We start from the raw sequence: 20,283 nt of genomic DNA, 5'->3' as shown, positions 1-20,283 counted from the left end.
AAGTTGTGTTTTTTTGCGCGGCGGTCGGTGAAGGGCGAAATTTAATTTATTTTTTTCCCACGGTTTGAAACAGAAACAGCCGGGTGGTGTTGTAGAGAGGTCGACGTGCCCGGTTTTCCTCGTCTGCGAAGCCCGTTTTTTTTTTTGGGGGGGGGGGGGGGGGTCGTGAGGTCCCACGCAGCGCTCGGAAAAGAAAATGACGTTTCTTTTCCCCGCAGGACGGGGGGGAACCCGTGTTTTTTGGACGTGGCGTGGCCCGAAATTTCCGCCCTTGGGCGCTAGAGGGGGGTGGAGTTTGGTCTTTCTTTGATTTGGGGGTCGGCGGGGGGGGTCTAATTTCACTGAACCAAACCCCACGGAAACCCGTGTTGGACGTGGGGGTGCTGAATGCGCCCTCGACGTGATTTTGTCTTTAAATTCAAGTGCAGCTTTTGTAAGCCTTGGGCCGGAAACAGCTGGACCCGTTTCCCCTGCCTGTCCGAGGTGGCGACTACCGGGGTCGTACAGGGACACCCGGCTGGCCGCCGAGAGTTGGGAAAAATAAAATGTCCACCCAAAAAAAACAACAACCGTGAAAAATGACGGCCATTTTTGTTTCGCGGCCGAGCCGTGAGCGCGTCGGGGGGGTGACGTCACGGTGGCGTCACAATGAGCCGCCTGACGTCACAGAGCGGCGGATTCTAGCGGGAGGCGGCGCCGGAGCCCCATGAGCTCAGAGGAGTGAAGAGAGAAGAGGAGGAAAGCGCTATATAGTCCTTTCTAAACACGTGTTTCTTCCAATAAAGTTACTTCGACTTAGATCGTTAGTTTCAGCTTCAGAAACGCTCTTCAGAATCCCCGTGAAATCGGTAAGTCAGTCAAAAGTGAGAAATAACAAAATAAGTGGAGAAATAAGTTGTTTTTTTTACCGTTACTCAACTCTTATGGGTGTGATCGTGCTGTAAAAAGATATTGAGAGGAGGTGCACCTCTACTCAGAGAGTGGTGGGGGTGGGGAACAAGCTGCCCAGCCCTGTGGTTGAAGCCGATACCCTGGCTTCTCTCCAGACACAGCTGGGTGAGCTCCTCCAGTCAGGACAGGAGGCTCTTCTGTACACAGAGGGTGGCGGGGGTGTGGAACAAAGCTGATACCCTGGCTCCTCTCCAGACAGAGCTGGGTGAGCTCCTCCAGTCAGGACAGGAGGCTCTTCTCTACACAGAGGGTGGCGGGGGTGTGGAACAAAGCTGAAAACCTGGCTCCTCTCCAGACACAGCTGGGTGAGCTCCTCCTGTCAGGACAGGAGGCTCTACTGTACACAGAGGGTGGTGGGGGTGGGGAACAAGCCGCCCAGCCCTGTGGTTGAAGCCGATACCCTGGCTTCTCTCCAGCCACAGCTGGGTGAGGTCCTTCAGTCAGGACAGGAGGCTCTTCTATACACAGAGGGGGGCGGGGGTGGGGAACAAGCCGCCCAGCTGTGTGGCTCCGCCCCCTCCCCTCCCCTCTGTGACTCTGCTTGTCTCGGCAGGACGATGGACCGACAGAGATGCCGCACGGCCGTGCGCGGTCGCAGCAGGACCCGGGCCCGGCGAGGCGTCGTAAGTCCACCCCTCCCGCCCGCCGTCCAGCGTCCAGCGTCCAGCCCTCCTCCGACTGGCCTCTCCGCCCCCAGCAGTGCTCGCTGTATTATAATAATAATAATAATAATAAACTTCACTGATAGAGCACCTTTCACACACATAGCAGCGCAAAGCGCTTGACAGACCAGGTCTCACGGTAACACCTCCAGACGAGGAGAGACACTTCCAGTGGTGATCTTGACTGAGGACACGTCTCGGCTCAAGAGACAGGGTCGCGGGTCCGAGGAAAACCAAACTGCAGGTCCATTATGGCCTTCTGAGAGCACAGATTGCCTCTGGACGTCCCACACTCTTCCTGGACACACTGTAGAGACTCACCTGTCCACACTCTCACTGGACACACTGTACACACTCACCTGTCCACACTCTCACTGGACACACTGTACACACTCACCTGTCCACACTTTCACTGGACACACTGTACACACTCACCTGTCCAGACTCTCACTGGACAGACTGTAGAGACTCACCTGTCCAGACTCTTTCTGGACACACTGGACACACTCACCTGTCCAGACTCTCACTGGACACACTGTACACACTCACCTGTCCACACTCTCACTGGACACACTGTACACACTCACCTGTCCACACTCTCACTGGACACACTGTACACACTCACCTGTCCACACTCTCACTGGACACACTGTACACACTCACCTGTCCAGACTCTCACTGGACAGACTGTAGAGACTCACCTGTCCAGACTCTCACTGGACACACTGTACACACTCACCTGTCCACACTCTCACTGGACACACTGTAGAGACTGCCCAAGGCCTCTAGTCTCGACACGACTGGGCTGGGCTATGTGGTCAGAGCTGTCTCGGAGATGGGCTGTTTGGCGTCTTCACAGGTCACACCGGTCAGGCCGAACCCGGACTGGCAGCGGGAGAGGTCCCGGCCCAAATCCCGGTGCTTTTCCGTAAGTCTGACCCGGTCGCCTTCCGCGAGACTGGACCGGCCGCCCTGTGGTGGGCCCGGTGCCCCACATCTACCCTACAGCTCCCCACACTGACCCCTAAACTCCCGATACCCTACAGCTCCCCACACTGACCCCTAAACTCCCGATACCCTACAGCTCCCCACACTGACCCCTAAACTCCCGATACCCTACAGCTCCACACTCTGACCCCTAAACTCCCGATACCCTACAGCTCCCCACACTGACCCCTAAACTCCCGATACCCTACAGCTCCCCACTCTGACCCCTAAACTCCCGATACCCTACAGCTCCACACTCTGACCCCTAAACTCCCGATACCCTACAGCTCCCCACACTGACCCCTAAACTCCCGATACCCTACAGCTCCCCACTCTGACCCCTAAACCCCCGATACCCTACAGCTCCCCACTCTGACCCCTAAACTCCCGATACCCTACAGCTCCCCACACTGACCCCTAAACTCCCGATACCCTACAGCTCCCCACACTGACCCCTAAACTCCCGATACCCTACAGCTCCCCACACTGACCCCTAAACTCCCGATACCCTACAGCTCCCCACACTGACCCCTAAACTCCCGATACCCTACAGCTCCACACTCTGACCCCCACAGTCCTGATGGCCGAGAGGTCTCTGCTTGCTGTAGTGATTGAGTGAGCTCTGTGGACCTGACCTCTGTCTTGTGTCCTCGTTTCCAGCGTCTCCTAGTGGTCCGTCATTTCTCAAGACCTGAAGGTGAGATCTGGGGAGGAGACAGAGCACCCCCTAACACCCCTGAGCTGGGTTACAGGGTAAGACAGCTTCTTACTGTTGGACACACCTGTCCACACTCTTACTGGACACACTGTCCACACTCGCCTGTCCGGACTCTTACTGGACACACTGGACACACTCACCTGTCCAGACTCTTGCTGGACACACTGTACACACTCACCTGTCCAGACTCTTACTGTCCACACTCACCTGTCCACACTCTCACTGGACACACTGTACAGACTCGCCTGTCCACACTCTCACTGGACACACTGTACACACTCACCTGTCCAGACTCTCACTGGACACACTGGACACACTCACCTGTCCAGACTCTCACTGGACACACTGTACACACTCACCTGTCCAGACTCTTTCTGGACACACTGTACACACTCACCTGTCCAGACTCTCACTGGACACACTGGACACACTCACCTGTCCAGACTCTCACTGGACACACTGTAGAGACTCACCTGTCCACACTCTCACTGGACACACTGTACACTCTCACCTGTCCAGACTCTCACTGGACACACTGGACACACTCACCTGTCCAGACTCTCACTGGACACACTGTACACACTCACCTGTCCAGACTCTTTCTGGACACACTGTACACACTCACCTGTCCAGACTCTCACTGGACACACTGGACACACTCACCTGTCCAGACTCTCACTGGACACACTGTAGAGACTCACCTGTCCACACTCTCACTGGACACACTGTACACTCTCACCTGTCCAGACTCTCACTGGACACACTGGACACACTCACCTGTCCAGACTCTTACTGGACACACTCACCTGTCCACACTCTCACTGGACACACTGGACACACTCACCTGTCCAGACTCTTACTGGACACACTGTACACACTCACCTGTCCACACTCTCACTGGACACACTGTCTACACTCACCTGTCCACACTCTCACTGTCCACACTCACCTGTCCAGGCGTAGTCTCATCCCCCCTGCGTTGTGTCTCCCCCTCTCCCCGCTGGACAGAATCCCGAGGTGTCTTCGTGTCTCCCCGAGCTCGTCCAGAAGCTGGAGAGGGCGGCCGAGCTGCATCTGGAGCTCCCAGAGTCGCCCGGCTCGTCCCGCTCGGGCTCGCCCGGCTCGTTCCGCTCGGTGTCCCCCCCGTCCTCGCCCGAGAGCCCCCTCCGCCCCCCGCCCCCGGCCCCCCCCTCCGGCCCCTGACCGCCCCGCCCCGCCGCCCCCCCTTCCTCGCCGCCATGCCCCTCGAGCCCCCCCTGCTGCCCGGGGCGGTGCCCCTGCCCCTGCCCCCACCCGTCCTGCCCCCCATCGCCCGCCCGCCCCCGCCAGGCCCCGCCTGGGGCTCCCCGGTGCGGAGGGCAAGGAGAGAGGCGGAGATGTCTGACGAGGCAAGTGGGGCAGAGTCTGTCCGTCTGTCTGTCTGTCTGTCTGTCTGTCTGTCTGTCTGTCCATCCGTCTGTCCTTCTGTCCTTCTGTCCGTCCGTCTGTCTGTCTGTCCATCTGTCCTTCTGTCCGTCTGTCCGTCTGTCTGTCCATCCGTCTGTCTGTCTGTTTGTCTGTCTGTCCATCTGTCCATCTGTCCGTCTGTCTGTCTGTCTGTCTGTCCATCCGTCTGTCTGTCTGTCCGTCTGTCCGTCTGTCTGTCTGTCTGTCCATCTGTCTGTCTGTCTGTCTGTCTGTCTGTCCGTCTGTCCATCTGTCTGTCTGTCTGTCCATCTGTCCTGCTGTCCTTTTCTCTGTCTATCTTTCCTTCTGTCCATCTGTCCCTTTCACTGTCCTTCTGTCTTTCTGTTCTTTTCTCTTTCCATCTGTCCTTCTGACTTTCTGTTCTTTTCTCTGTCCATCTGTCTGTCCGTCCATCTGTCTGTCTGTCCATCTGTCCGTCTGTCCTTCTGTCCTTTTCTCTGTCCATCTTTCCTTCTGTCCATCTGTCCCTTTCACTGTCCTTCTGTCTTTCTGTTCTTTTCTCTGTCCATCTGTCCTTCTGACTTTCTGTTCTTTTCTCTGTCCATCTGTCCTTCTGTCCATCTCTTTCTGTCCGTCTGTCTTTCTGTCCGTCTGTCCTTCTGTCCTTTTCTCTGTCCATCTTTCCTTCTGTCCATCTGTCCCTTTCACTGTCCTTCTGTCTTTCTGTTCTTTTCTCTGTCCATCTGTCCTTCTGACTTTCTGTTCTTTTCTCTGTCCATCTGTCCTTCAGTCCATCTGTCTTTCTGTCCTTTTCTCTCTTTCTGTCCATCAGTCCATCTGTCCTTTTCTCTGTCTTTTTGTCCGTCTGTACTTCGCTCTTTCTGTCTTTCTGTCCTTCTGTCTGAGTCTCTGTGTTTGTCCCTCTCTCCCTGTCTCTCTCCCTGTGTCTCCCTGCTCTCTGTCTGTCCTGCGTTGTCCCAGCTGGGTCTCTCTCCCTGTGTCTCCCTGCTCTCTGTCTGTCCTGCGTTGTCCCAGCTGGGCCTGTCTCCCCGGCTCTCTGCCTTCAGCTATGTTCGCCGATGTCCCGCCAGCCCGTCTCTCTCTCAGCCTGTCTCTTGACTTGCAGGAGGAAGAGGAGGTGGAGACAGCTCTTCCGGCAGGAGAGAGGAAGGAGGTCAGTGCTGGTCCCACCCTGCCCCCTGTCCTGTCTGTGGTGGAGTTTCGCCGTCTTGTCTGTCCCTGGGTCTCAGTGTCTCTCTCTCTTTCAGCCCTGTCTGTCAGTGTCTCTCTCTCGGCCTGCTGTCTGTCTGTCCCTGCCTCTCTGTCTCTCTCTCTTTCAGCCCTGTCTGTCAGTGTCTCTCTCTCGGCCTGCTGTCTCCCTGTCCCTGGGTCTCAGTGTCTCTCTCTCTTTCAGCCCTGTCTGTCAGTGTCTCTCTCCTCCTCCTCTCTGTCCTCAGTGTGTCTCTCTCCTCCTCCTCTCTGTCCTGTGGTGTCCAGGCAGTGTGTCTCTCTCCTCCTCCTCCTCTCTGTCCTGTGGTGTCCAGGCAGTGTGTCTCTCTCCTCCTCCTCCTCTCTGTCCTGTGGTGTCCAGTGGGTCAGTATTAGTGGGCTACACCCAGGCTCACTCCCTGCGAGTGTGATCTCAGCAGAGTCTCTGTGCTCTTGGGACACTTGACTCACCTGTCTCTCTCTTTCTCTCCCTGTGCTGTCCCTCTCCTGCCCCCTCTCTCCCTCCTCGGACTCCAGCTGGAGGAGGTCCAATCACCACCTCCTGTGAGACAGAAGAAAAAGAAGGTGGGTGATGCTCTGATCCTCTCTTTACTCCTGTCCAGTGTCCAATCAGTGTGTGTGTATGAACCCCTCTCTCTCTCAGTGCAGTGTTCATGTCCTGGAGTGTCCAGTCAGTGTGTCTGTATGAACCCCTCTCTCTCTCAGTGCAGTGTTCATGTCCTGGAGTGTCCAGTCAGTGTGTCTGTATGAACCCCTCTCTCTCTCTCTCAGTGCAGTGTTCATGTCCTGGAGTGTCCAGTCAGTGTGTCTGTATGAACCCCTCTCTCTCTCAGTGCAGTGTTCATGTACTGGAGTGTCCAGTCAGTGTGTCTGTGTGAACCCCTCTCTCTGTCAGTGCAGTGTTCATGTACTGGAGTGTCCAGTCAGTGTGTCTGTATGAACCCCTCTCTCTCTCAGTGCAGTGTTCATGTACTGGAGTGTCCAGTCCGACTCTTAACGTGACTCTCCTGTCTCTGCTTCAGAAGCGCTGGTGCGCCCTTCTTAACTCCCTGAGCTGCGTGTCGGTGGAGCCAGAAGACCAGGACGAGCCGATGGAGACCGTAGCTCAGGAGAGGAAGAGCGAGGGAGAGGAGGAGCTGGCTGCCGGGAAGGACAAGAGGAGGAAGAGGAGGTGCAGGTGAGCAGACAGGGGGGCGCCGCCTGGTCGTGTCTGTGATTCAAGGAGGAGTCTCCTCTTGCTGTTTGATGTCATGGTGACGTCTGTGTCTGTGTCCCTCACACCTGCAATAACAATATTCTTTCCAGGTTCCTTTCCTGGTTCTGTGCCGGCTAAGATCTGGACTGGACTGGACTGGACTGGACTGGACTGGAGCTGAGGGACACCAGACGGAACTGGACAGGAGCCTAGGGACACCAGACTGGACTGGACCGGAGCTGAGAGACACCAGACTGGACTGGACTGGAGCTGAGGGACCCCAGACTGTGCTGGACCGAAGCTGAGGGACCCCAGTCTGGACCGAAGCTGAGGGACCCCAGACTGTGCTGGACCGAAGCTGAGGGACCCCAGTCTGTGCTGGGCCGAAGCTTAGGGACACCAGACTGTGCTGGACCGAAGCTGAGGGACCCCAGTCTGTGCTGGACCGAAGCTGAGGGACCCCAGACTGTGCTGGACCAAAGCTGAGGGACCCCAGTCTGGACCGAAGCTGAGGGACCCCAGTCTGTGCTGGACCGAAGCTGAGGGACCCCAGTCTGGACTGCACTGGAGCTGAGGGACACCAGACTGGACTGGAGCTGAGAGACACCAGACTGGACTGGAGCTGAGGGGCCCCAGACTGGACTGGACCGGAGCTGAGAGACACCAGACTGGACTGGAGCTGAGAGACACCAGACTGGACAGGACCAAAGCTGAGGGACCCCAGACTGTGCTGGACCGAAGCTGAGGGACCCCAGTCTGGACTGCACTGGAGCTGAGGGACCCCAGTCTGGACTGGACTGGAGCTGAGAGACACCAGACTGGACTGGAGCTGAGGGGCCCCAGACTGGACTGGACCGCAGCTGAGAGACACCAGACTGGACTGGACTGAAGCTTGTAATTTTTATTCTTTTGTTAAGGATCAATAAAAAAAAAATAAAAAAAAATCTGTTTAGCTTTTGGTTTTTTCCCTCCCCCCCCCCCCCCCAAGGCTGCTGCTGGGAGAGGTGTTAGTGGGGCCAGCAGGGGGCGCTCTCACCCTGCGGTCTGTGTGGGTCCTGATGCCCCAGTATAGTGACGGGGGACACTGGACTGTAAACAGGCGCCGTCAAACCGAGGTCCTGACTCTCTGTGCTCATTAACAATCCCGGGGTGTCTCTGGAGAAGAGTAGGGGTGTTACCCCAGTGTTCTGGCCTGATTCCCCCCCTGGTCTTGACCCATCATGGCCTCCTAATCAACCCCCCCTCTCTGAACTGGCTCCATCCCTTTGCTCTCCTCCCCACTGAGAGCTGCTGTGTGCTGAGCGGACTGGAGCATCATCCAGGTGGGGGCTGCACACTGGGGGGACTGGAGGGGATCCCCCTGACCTGAGAAGAGCTCTGAGTGGAGGGTCCAGACTTATTCATTATTATTATTATTCGTGCTGCACTGGGCTTCAGTCCTGGCAGTGAGAGGGGGACTCTGTGATCAGTACAGATACTTATGACTGTATAATAACACACGATAGAAATGGAAAACAGGGTAGCGCTGTAGTCTCTTCGAAACGTTTTGAACTGCCAGAAGAAGTTTTCACAACCCGGACTCGTGAAGGTACAGGTCTTCTCCCATCGTCCGGAGCAAGGTGTATCGTGTCCTGGTGATTTCTCCCGTTTCGAACGGAGTCCAATGTCGCGTTTCTACTTTATTAGAGAGAGGCACTGAACATCCTGTGATGGACTGGTGTCCTGTCCAGGTTGTGTGAGTGTGTGTGTGTCCTGTGATGGACTGGTGGCCTGTCCAGGGTGTGTGAGTGTGTGTGTGTCCTGTGATGGACTGGTGTCCTGTCCAGGGTGTGTGAGTGTGTGTGTGTGTCCTGTGATGGACTGGTGTCCTGTCCAGGGTGTGTGAGTGTGTGTGTGTGTCCTGTGATGGACTGCTGCCCTGTCCAGGGTGTGTGAGTGTGTGTGTGTGTCCTGTGATGGACTGGTGTCCTGTCCAGGGTGGGTGAGTGTGTGTGTGTCCTGTGATGGACTGCTGTCCTGTCCAGGGTTTGTATGTGTGTCCTGTGATGGACTGGTGTCCTGTGATGGACTGGTGTTCTATCCAGGGTGTGTGTGTCCTGTGATGTACTGGTGTCCTGTCCAGGGTGTGTGTGTCCTGTGATGGACTGGTGTCCTGTGATGGACTGGTGTTCTATCCAGGGTGTGTGTGTCCTGTGATGGACTGGTGTCCTGTCCAGGATGTGTGAGTGTGTGTGTGTCCTGTGATGGACTGGTGTCCTGTCCAGGGTGTGTGAGTGTGTGTGTCCTGTGATGGACTGCTGTCCTGTCCAGTGTTTGTATGTGTGTCCTTTGATGGACTGGTGTCCTGTCCAGGGTGTGTGTGTCCTGTGATGGACTGGTGTTCTATCCAGGGTGTGTGTGTCCTGTGATGGACTGGTGTCCTGTCCAGGATGTGTGAGTGTGTGTGTCCTGTGATGGACTGGTGTCCTGTCCAGGGTGTGTGAGTGTGTGTGTGTCCTGTGATGGACTGCTGTCCTGTCCAGGGTTTGTATGTGTGTCCTTTGATGGACTGGTGTTCTGTCTAGGGTGTGTGTGTCCTTTGATGGACTGGTGTTCTGTCCAGGGTGTGTGTGTACTGTGATGGACTGGTATCCTGTGAAGGACTGGTGTCCTGTCCAGGGTGTGTGTGTGTGTCCTGTGATGGACTGGTGTCCTGTCCAGGGTGTGTGTGTGTGTCCTGTGATGGACTGGTGTCCTGTCCAGGGTGTGTGTGTGTCCTGTGATGGACTGGTGTCCTGTCCAGGGTGTGTGTGTGTCCTGTGATGGACTAGTATCCTGTGAAAGACTGGTGTCCTGTCCAGGGTGTGTGTGTGTCCTGTGATGGACTGGTGGATCACAATATTAATTCTCCTCCTTGATTCCCTCCTTCATCGCCAGAGTGAAAGCGGGACACGGCAGTAAAAGCTCAGCCCTGCGGGTGGTGGTCCTCTCGGCCACACGGGGGCGCTGTGGCCCCACGGGGGGGGGTTATGTTCACGTCCCGCTGGGAATCGCACTGACGCGGCGGAGTTCGTGAACGTCCCAGACAACAAGAAAACGAGAGAGAGAGAAAAAAGGTCGTTTTCGGGGTTCAAGAAGCAACCCCGAGATTCAGGGAGTTTCCCCGCTGAGCTTACTCTGCCGAAAACACGCAGGTTTTATTTTTTTCCCGTGCCCCCCCCTCACACAGGCCGTTTCTGTAGCGTGAAGTTGTGTTTTTTTGCGCAGCGGTCGGTGAGGGGCGACATTTTATTTATTTATTTTTTTTCCCACGGTCTGAAACAGAAACGGCCGGGTGGTGTTGTAGAGAGGTCGACGTGCCTGGGTTTCCTCGTCTGCGAAGCCCGTTTTTTTTGGGGGGGGGGGGGTCGTGAGGTCCCACGCAGCGCTCGGAAAAGAAAATGGCGTCTCTTTTCCCCGCAGGACGGGGGGGACCCGTGTTTTTTGGACGTGGCGTGGCCCGAAATGTCCGCCCTTGGGCGCTAGAGGGGAGTGGAGGTTGGTCTTTCTTCGACTTGGGGGTCGGGGGGGGTGCTACTTTCACTGAACCCCACCCCACGGAAACCCGTGTTGGACGTGGGGGTGCTGAATGCGCCCTCGACGTGATTTTGTCTTTAAATTCAAGTGCAGCTTTTGTCACCCTTGGGCCGGAAACAGCTGGACCCGTTTCCCCTGCCTGTCCGAGGTGGCGACTACCGGGGTCGTACAGGGACACCCGGCTGGCCGCCGAGAGTTGGAAAAATAAAATGTCCGCCCCCCCAAAAAAAACCAACCGCGAAAAATGGCGGCCATTTTTGTTTCGCGGCCGAGCCGTGAGCGCGTCGGGGGCTGACGTCACGGGGGCGTCACAATGAGCCGCCTGACGTCACAGAGCGGCGGATTCTAGCGGGGGGCGGCGCCGGAGCCCCGTGAGCTCAGAGGAGTGAAGAGAGAGGAGGAGGAAAGAACTATATAGCGCTTAATAAACAGAATCGCTCTTCAGTATCCCCGTGAAATCGGTAAGTCAGTCAAAAGCGCCGCTGGCAAGAACTAACAAAGTAAGTGGAGAAATAAGTTGTTTTTTTTTTACCGTTACTCCACTCTTATGGGTGTGATCGTGCTGTAAAAAGATATTGAGAGGAGGTGCACCTCTACACAGAGGGTGGTGGGGGTGGGGAACAAGCTGCCCAGCCCTGTGGTTGAAGCCGATACCCTGGCTCCTCTCCAGACACAGCTGGGTGAGCTCCTCCAGTCAGGACAGGAGGCTCTACTGTACACAAAGAGTGGCGGGGGTGTGGAACAAAGCTGATACCCCGGCTTCTCTCCAGACACAGCTGGGTGAGGTCCTCCAGTTAGGACAGGAGGCTCTTCTATACACAGAGGGGGGCGGGGGTGGGGAACAAGCCGCCCAGCGGTGTGGCTCCGCCCCCTCCCCTCCGCTCTGTGACTCTGCTTGTCTCGGCAGGACGATGGACCGACAGAGATGCCGCACGGCCGTGCGCGGTCGCAGCAGGACCCGGGCCCGGCGAGGCGTCGTAAGTCCACCCCTCCCGCCCGCCGTCCAGCGTCCAGCGTCCAGCCCTCCTCCGACTGGCCTCTCCGCCCCCAGCAGCGCTCGCTGTATTATAATAATAATAATAATAAACTTCACTGATAGAGCACCTTTCACACACATAGCAGCGCAAAGCGCTTGACAGACCAGGTCTCACGGTAACACCTCCAGACGAGGAGAGACACTTCCAGTGGTGATCTTGACTGAGGACACGCCTCGGCTCAAGAGACAGGGTCGCAGGTCCATTATAGCCTTCTGAGAGCACAGATTGCCTCTAAACGTCCCAGACTCTTACTGGACACACTGTACACACTCACCTGTCCAGACTCTCACTGGACACACTGTACACACTCACCTGTCCACACTCTTACTGGACACACTGGACACACTCACCTGTCCAGACTCTCACTGGACACACTGTACACACTCACCTGTCCACACTCTCACTGGACACACTGTACACACTCACCTGTCCACACTCTCACTGGACACACTGTAGAGACTGCCCAAGGCCTCTAGTCTCGACACGACTGGGCTGGGCTATGTGGTCAGAGCTGTCTCGGAGATGGGCTGTTTGGCGTCTTCACAGGTCACACCGGTCAGGCCGAACCCGGACTGGCAGCGGGAGAGGTCCTGGCCCAAGTCCCGGTGCTTTTCCGTAAGTCTCACCTGGTCGCCTTCCGCGAGACTGGACCGGCCGCCCTGTGGTGGGCCCGGTGCCCCACATCTACCCTACAGCTCCCCACACTGACCCCTAAACTCCCGATACCCTACAGCTCCCCACACTGACCCCTAAACTCCCGATACCCTACAGCTCCCCACACTGACCCCTAAACTCCCGATACCCTACAGCTCCCCACACTGAACCCTAAACTCCCGATACCCTACAGCTCCCCACTCTGAATCCCACAGTCCTGATGGCCGAGAGGTCTCTGCTTGTTGTAGTGATTGAGTGAGCTCTGTGGACCTGACCTTTGTCTTGTGTCCTCGTTTCCAGCGTCTCCTAGTGGTCCGGCATTTCACACGACCTGAAGGTGAGATCTGGGGAGGAGACAGAGCACCCCCTAACACCCCTGAGCTGGGTTACAGGGTAAGACAGCTTCTTACTGTTGGACACACCTGTCCACACTCTTACTGGACACACTGGACACACTCGCCTGTCCGGACTCTTACTGGACACACTGGACACACTCACCTGTCCACATTCTCACTGGACACACTGTACATACTCACCTGTCCACACTCTCACTGGACACACTGTACACACTCACCTGTCCACACTCTCAATGGACACAGTGTACACACTCACCTGTCCAGGCGTAGTCTGTGCTCCTCATCCCCCCTGCGTTGTGTCTCCCCCTCTCCCCGCTGGACAGAATCCTGTGGTGTCTTCGTGTCTCCCCGAGCTCGTCCAGAAGCTGGAGAGGGCGGCCGAGCTGCAGCTGGAGCTCCCGGGGTCGCCCGGCTCGTCCCGCTCGGGCTCGCCCGACTCGTTCCGCTCGGTGTCCCCCCCCTCCTCGCCCGAGAGCCCCCTCCGCTCCCCGCCCCCGGCCCCCCCCTCCGGCCCCCTCAGGCCCCTGACCGCCCCGCCCCGCCGCCCCCCCTTCCTCGCCGCCATGCCCCTCGAGCCCCCCCTGCTGCCCGGGGCGGTGCCCCTGCCCCTGCCCCCGCCCGTCCTGCCCCCCATCGCCCGCCCGGCCCCGCCAGGCCCCTCCTGGGGCTCCCCGGTGCGGAGGGCAAGGAGAGAGGCTGAGATGTCTGACGAGGCAAGTGGGGCAGAGTCTGTCCGTCTGTCCGTCTGTCCGTCCATCTGTCCATCTGTCCATCTATCCTTCTGTCCATCTGTCCTTTTCTCTGTCCTGTCCTTCTGTCCTTTTCTCTGTCCTTCTGTCTTTCTGTTCTTTTCTGTGTCCATCTGTCTTTCTGTCCTTTTCTGTCTTTCTGTCTTTTTCTGTCTTTCTATCCATCACTCTATCTATCCTTTTCTCTGTCCATCTGTCCTTCTGTCCATCTGTCTTTCTGTCCTTTTCTGTCTTTCTGTCCTTTTCTCTGTCTTTTTGTCCATCTGTACTTCTCTCTTTCTGTCTTTCTGTCCTTCTGTCTGAGTCTCTCTTTTTCTCTGTGTCTGTCCCTCTCTCCCTGTCTCTCTCCCTGTGTCTTTCCATGTCTCCCTGCTCTCTGTCTGTCCTGCGTTGTCCCAGCTGGGTCTGTCTCCCTGTGTCTCTCCGTGTGTCCCCCTGCTCTCTGTCTGTCCTGCGTTGTCCCAGCCGGGTCTCTCTCCCTGTGTCTCTCCGTGTGTCTCCCTGCCTGTCTCTCTGTCTGTCCTGCGTTGTCCCAGCTAGGTCTCCCTCCCTCCTCTCTCTCTCCGTGTGTCTCCCTGCTCTCTGTCTGTCCTGCGTTGTCCCAGCTGGGTCTCTCTCCCTGTGTCTCTCCGTGTGTCTCCCTGCTCTCTGTCTGTCCTGCGTTGTCCCAGCTGGGCCTCTCTCCCTGTGTCTCTCCGTGTGTCTCCCTGCTCTCTGTCTGTCCTGCGTTGTCCCAGCCGGGTCTCTCTCCCTGTGTCTCTCCGTGTGTCTCCCTGCCTGTCTCTCTGTCTGTCCTGCGTTGTCCCAGCTAGGTCTCCCTCCCTCCTCTCTCTCTCCGTGTGTCTCCCTGCTCTCTGTATGTCCTGCGTTGTCCCAGCTGGGTCTCTCTCCCTGTGTCTCTCCGTGTGTCTCCCTGTCTGTCTCTCTGTCTGTCCTGCGTTGTCCCAGCTGGGCCTGTCTCCTCTGCTCTCTGACTTCAGCTCTGTTCGCCGATGTCCCGCCAGCCCGTCTCTCTCTCAGCCTGTCTCTTGACTTGCAGGATGAAGAGGAGGTGGAGACAGCTCTTCCGGCAGGAGAGAGGAAGAAGGTCAGTGCTGGTCCCACCCTGCCCCCTGTCCTGTCTGTGGTGGAGTTTTGCCGTCTTGTCTGTCCCTGGGTCTCAGTGTCTCTCTCTCTTTCAGCCCTGTCTGTCAGTGTCTCTCTCGTCCTGCTGTCTGCCTGTCCCTGCCTCTCTGTCTCTCTCTCTTTCAGCCCTGTCTGTCAGTGTCTCTCTCCTCCTCCTCTCTGTCCTCAGTGTGTCTCTCTCCTCCTCTCTGTCCTGTGGTTTCCAGTGGGTCAGTATTAGTGGGCTACACCCAGGCTCACTCACTGCGAGTGTGATCTCAGCAGAGTCTCTGTGCTCTTGGGACACTTGACTCACCTGTCTCTCTCTTTCTCTCCCTGTGCTGTCCCTCTCCTGCCCCCTCTCTCCCTCTTTGGACTCCAGCTGGAGGAGGTCCAATCACCACCTCCTGTGAGACAGAAGAAAAAGAAGGTGGGTGATGCTCTGATCCTCTCTTTACTCCTGTCTAGTGTCCAGTCAGTGTGTCTGTATGAACCCCTCTCTCTCTCAGTGCAGTGTTCATGTACTGGAGTGTCCAGTCAGTGTGTGTGTATGAACCCCTCTCTCTCTCAGTGCAGTGTTCATGTCCTAGAGTGTCCAGTCAGTGTGTCTGTATGAACCCCTCTCTCTCTCAGTGCAGTGTTCATGTACTGGAGTGTCCAGTCCGACTCTTAACGTGACTCTCCTGTCTCTGCTTCAGAAGCGCCGATGCGTCTTTTTGATGTCCCTGAGCTGCGTGTCGGTGGAGACAGAAGATCAGGACGAGCCGATGGAGGTGGCGGAGACCGTAGCTCAGGAGAGGAAGAGCGAGGGAGAGGAGGAGCAGGCTGCCGGGAAGGACAAGAAGAGGAAGAGGAGGGGCGGGTGAGCAGACAGGGGGGTGCCGCCCGGTCATGTCTGTGATTCAAGGAGGAGTCTCCTCTTGCTGTTTGATGTCATGGTGACGTCTGTGTCTATGTCCCTCACACCTGCAATAACAATATTCTTTCCAGGTTCCTTTCCTGGTTCTGTGCCTGCTAAGATCTGGACTGGACTGGACTGGACTGGACTGGACTGGAGCTGAGGGACACCAGACGACTGGACTGGAGCCTAGGGACACCAGACTGGACTGGACTGGAGCTGAGAGGCACTAGACTGGACTGGAGCTGAGGGACACCAGACTGTGCTGGACCGAAGCTGAGGGACCCCAGTCTGGACTGAAGCTGAGGGACCCCAGACTGTGCTGGACCAAAGCTGAGGGACCCCAGTCTGTGCTGGACCGAAGCTGAGGGACCCCAGTCTGTGCTGGACTGAAGCTGAGAGACCCCAGACTGTGCTGGTCTGAAGCTGAGGGACTGCAGACTGGACTGCACTGGAGCTGAGGGACACCAGACTGGACTGGACTGGAGCTGAGGGGCCCCAGACTGCACTAGACTGGAGCTGAGAGGCCCCAGACTGGACTGGACCAAAGCTGAGGGACCTCAGGCTGTGCTGTACCGAAGCTGAGGGACCCCAGACTGTGCTGGACCGAAGCTTAGGGACCCCAGTCTGGACCGAAGCTGAGGGACCCCAGTCTGTGCTGGACCGAAGCTGAGGGACCCCAGACTGGACCGAAGCTGAGGGACCCCAGTCTGTGCTGGACCGATGCTGAGGGACCCCAGTCTGGACTGAAGCTGAGGGACCCCAGACTGCACTGGACTGAAGCTGAGGGGTCCCAGACTGGACTGATGACCTTTTGTTAAGCATCAATAAATTTTTTTAAAAAAATATCTGTTTAGCTTTTGGTTTTTTCCCTCCCCCCCCCTAAGATTGCTGCTGGGAGAGGTGTGAGTGGGGCCAGCAGGGGGCGCTCTCACCCTGCGGTCTGTGTGGGTCCTGATGCCCCAGTATAGTGAGGGGGGACACTGGACTGTAAACAGGCGCTGTCCTTCGGATGAGACGTCAAACCGAGGTCCTGACTCTCTGTGCTCATTAACAATCCCGGGGTGTCTCTGGAGAAGAGTAGGGGTGTTACCCCAGTGTCCTGGCCTGATTCCCCCCCTGGTCTTTACCCATCATGGCCTCCTTATCACCCCCCCTCTCTGAACTGGCTCCATCCCTCTGCTCTCCTCCCCACTGAGAGCTGCTGTGTGCTGAGCGGACTGGAGCATCATCCAGGGGGGGCTGGAGGGGATCCCCCTGACCTGGGAGGAGCTCTGAGTGGAGAGTCCAGACTTATTAATTATTAATATAAGAAGTTTTCACAACCCGGACTCGTGAAGGTACAGGCTCCCTTAATCCAAATGGGAATAGGAGTTCTTTTTTTCTTTCTTTTCCGGACGTCAGTTGTATCGTGTCCTGGTGATTTCTCCCGTTTCGAACGGAGTTTAATGTCGCGTTTCTACTTTATTAGAGAGAGGCACTGAACTTTGGGGAACGTGACATCCACCCAGTATTACTAGTACGTTGATAAATATAAATGTTATTTTTCCCCCCGTATTATACCTCGCGAAATATAACGATGGCCAACTCCTTAAGTCGAAATTTAAACCCTTATCAGCTACAAGACAGTCCGTCAACATCGCCGACCTTCGGTATGACGTTGGCCAAAGGGGGTAGGGTAAGTACGTCACAGCCGGGGGAAGCCCCTATCACGTGAGAGGGGTGCGGCGGGCGACGAGCCCCCGGGAGCGAAGAGAAGCTGATTTGCGTGGGGTGTGGAAACACTACACGACCGGGCAAGCGAGCCGTTTTTTTTTGTTTGTTTTTTTCCAGAACATCAGAACAACCGCAGAGATGACCATCGATCCACTCCGGACGTTTCCTTTTTTGTCCTCTTTGGCCTCCAAAATAAAAAAAAAAACTGGGATCCATCGTGGCGTTGCCAAATTAAAACGTCGACCACATTTCGGGCTTTCGTGCTGTCCATGATGAAACCGTCATGGTTGTGTAAGGATACGTTACGTCACAGACCGGCGGCGCTCGGGCGTGAGGACTATCGTTACGTTTTTGAAACGGGCATGTCAGACAAGATCTCTGACAAGATCTCCGAAAAACCCAAACCTGTAAGATTCAATTTCAATTGAGTTTGTTTTATATAGCGCCTTTCACAACAAGAATGCCCCAAGGCCCCGAACAAAGGAGTTGTTCCACACCCCCGCCACCCTCTGTGTACAGTAGAGCCCCCTGTCCTGACTGGAGGAGCTCACCCAGCTGTGTCTGGAGAGAAGCCGGGGTATCGGCTTCAACCACAGGGCTGGGCAGCTTGTTCCCCACCTCCACCACCCTCTGTGTACAGTAGAGCCTCCTGTCCTGACTGGAGTGACAGTAGAGACGGGGTTCATGGGTTATCTGGAGGGGGACTTCGCTCCAACAAAACGCCCAGCCCTGCTGCTCCTACCTCGGACGGAAGACACTTTCCCCAGCTGCTCCATCGTCTTCTCCCTGCGGGAGACCGGCCGCCTGCCGGATCGGGGGGCGCTGTCGCTGGGGCGGGCCGCGGCCCCGACGTCGAGGGGCTCACGGAGGGGGGGGGGGGCGCCCTGGTCGTCGTCGGCACCGGCGCCGCGTTCTCTGCCGCCGCCAGCACCGCCACCACCGGCGTCGGGCTGCGGGCCTCACCTGGAGACAACACACCGGCTTCTTTTAACAGATCACCTCGGGAATCGGGAACAACGGAGCTGTGTGCGGCCGTCTGTACGGAGGGGTTCAGCGCGGGGGGGCTCCGGGCTCGGGTCTGGACCCGGGGGGGGACTGTCTGTGTGGAGTCTGCATGGTCTCCCTGTGTTCTCCGGGTCCAAAGACAGGCTTTTGGGCTAATTGGCTTCTGGGAAAACTGGACCTGGTGTGTGTGTGTCCTGTGATGGACTGCTGTCCTGTCTAGGGTGTGTGAGTGAGTGTGTGTGTGTCCTGTGATGGACTGCTGTCCTGTCCAGGGTGTGTGAGTGAGTGTGTGTGTGTCATGTGATGGACTGCTGTCCTGTCCAGGGTGTGTGAGTGTGTGTCTGTGTGTCCTGTGATGGCCTGGTGTCCTATACAGGGTGTGTGTGTGTCCTGTGATGGACTGGTGTCCTGTCCAGGGTGTGTGAGTGAGTGTGGGTGTGTCCTGTGATGGACTGGTGTCCTGTCCAGGGTGTGTGAGTGTGTGTGTCTGTGTGTCCTGTGATGGACAGATGGTACCCAGCCTGGACACCCATGAGACACTGTCTTCCTCAGAAGACTCTCACGGAGGGCACACTGTCCCTAACCCAGGTCCAGAAGAAACTACAGTGATCTATAATTCCTGCGCCTCGGAAGGGGTTATGACGTCTATGTCCGGCGCCCGCGCCCGCGGACCGGCGGTTCGGCGTCGCGCTCCGCAGCTCGAGCTTCGGTGCGAGGCAGGGCGGGAGGGAGTCGATGTGGCCTCGGCGCCATCTTTGCTGGTGAGTCAATTGTGACCGTTGCGGTACAATAAACCATCAATAAACCTTTTCCCACCCCGACCAGTATTTCTGTCGCGGCCCACGTCCCTTACAATCGACAAACTATAAAAAAACAGTAGCCCTTCGCAACATTACACGCCATTTTTTTATTTTAAACGTCCGTTAGATACGCAGGTGGCTCGATACCTGTCTTAACCTCGCCGGCGTCTTTATACCGGCAAGTGAATTTTATTTGGGGTCCCTCAGAATTGTGACAGAAATGTCAGTGAGCCACAATAAAAAACTAAACTTTTTTTTAAAGGCGATGAATGGATTTTATGAGTAACCGTGTAGGGACTGAAGACGTTTTGGTACAGGACTTTCTTTAAATATCAGTTGGGCATAGCGTTTTACAAAAAGATGATGATCTTGGAGATAATTGCAAAGGAAAATTGAGATAACTACCAAAACATTACGTGTGAAACGACAGGACAGAACTTTGAACCCACAAAGAAACAAAGGTATGAAATATTGCCTCGTCATGGGGGGTTGATAATTGTAATAAGTGTTCCTAATTTTCGGAAAGAAATGTATATTATGGGAGTCACACGTGAGATTTAGTGTATATACGTTTCATATTGTGCATATATACGGGGTTAAAAAGTGGAATGAGTATGATTATAAACTCGTGTGTCCTATGATCAGATAATTTTTGAACAAGCTTTGATTAGACAGGTGAAAAACAACACCAGATCCTTTTTTTAAATATATTCTCACGTCTGAATATCAGCTTCTCCCCTCTGACCAACATTTCAGGGATCCCAGATGTAGATCCCAAATTGAAACAAATATTCATTTGTTACCCTTATTAAAACAGTTAATAGAAGTGAGTGACCAGGGTAAATAAAGGTGGGTCAGTGTAAACTGTTTATTCTGGACCAGACTTTGTCATGTGTGATATGTCATGACTTCTTATATTAAGTTTAATCTTTATATTTAGTCATACATGTGTAATAGATGCGATGTGTGTCCATAAAAAGGTTTCTCCAGGGGAAAATCAAGTTGGTTTTAAAACCGTGTTTCCTTTTTAGGGTACGTTTGCATTCCAAGTGTGGGGATTTTGCCTTTGTCATATTTCGGATGTGAATCCGTGGTATTTTTGCCGAGACAAGTTGCCTTTCTTATACGCGGAGGGATCTGCTCGTGAGATGTCCGCTCGGTCCATTTCTGAGCTCAGTATAAGGTGTAGAAAGCATGACTGTCATCATAACCCGCCTCTCACCCTGGCCCGAGCCTGAAGCACGCCCCCTAGTGCAGGG

The sequence above is a fragment of the Lepisosteus platostomus genome, chromosome 5, assembly GCF_059453375.1.
Source record: "Lepisosteus platostomus isolate fLepPlt1 chromosome 5, fLepPlt1.hap1, whole genome shotgun sequence".
In the NCBI taxonomy this organism is placed as follows: domain Eukaryota; kingdom Metazoa; phylum Chordata; class Actinopteri; order Semionotiformes; family Lepisosteidae; genus Lepisosteus; species Lepisosteus platostomus.
Note: the sequence above shows the minus strand (reverse complement) of the source record.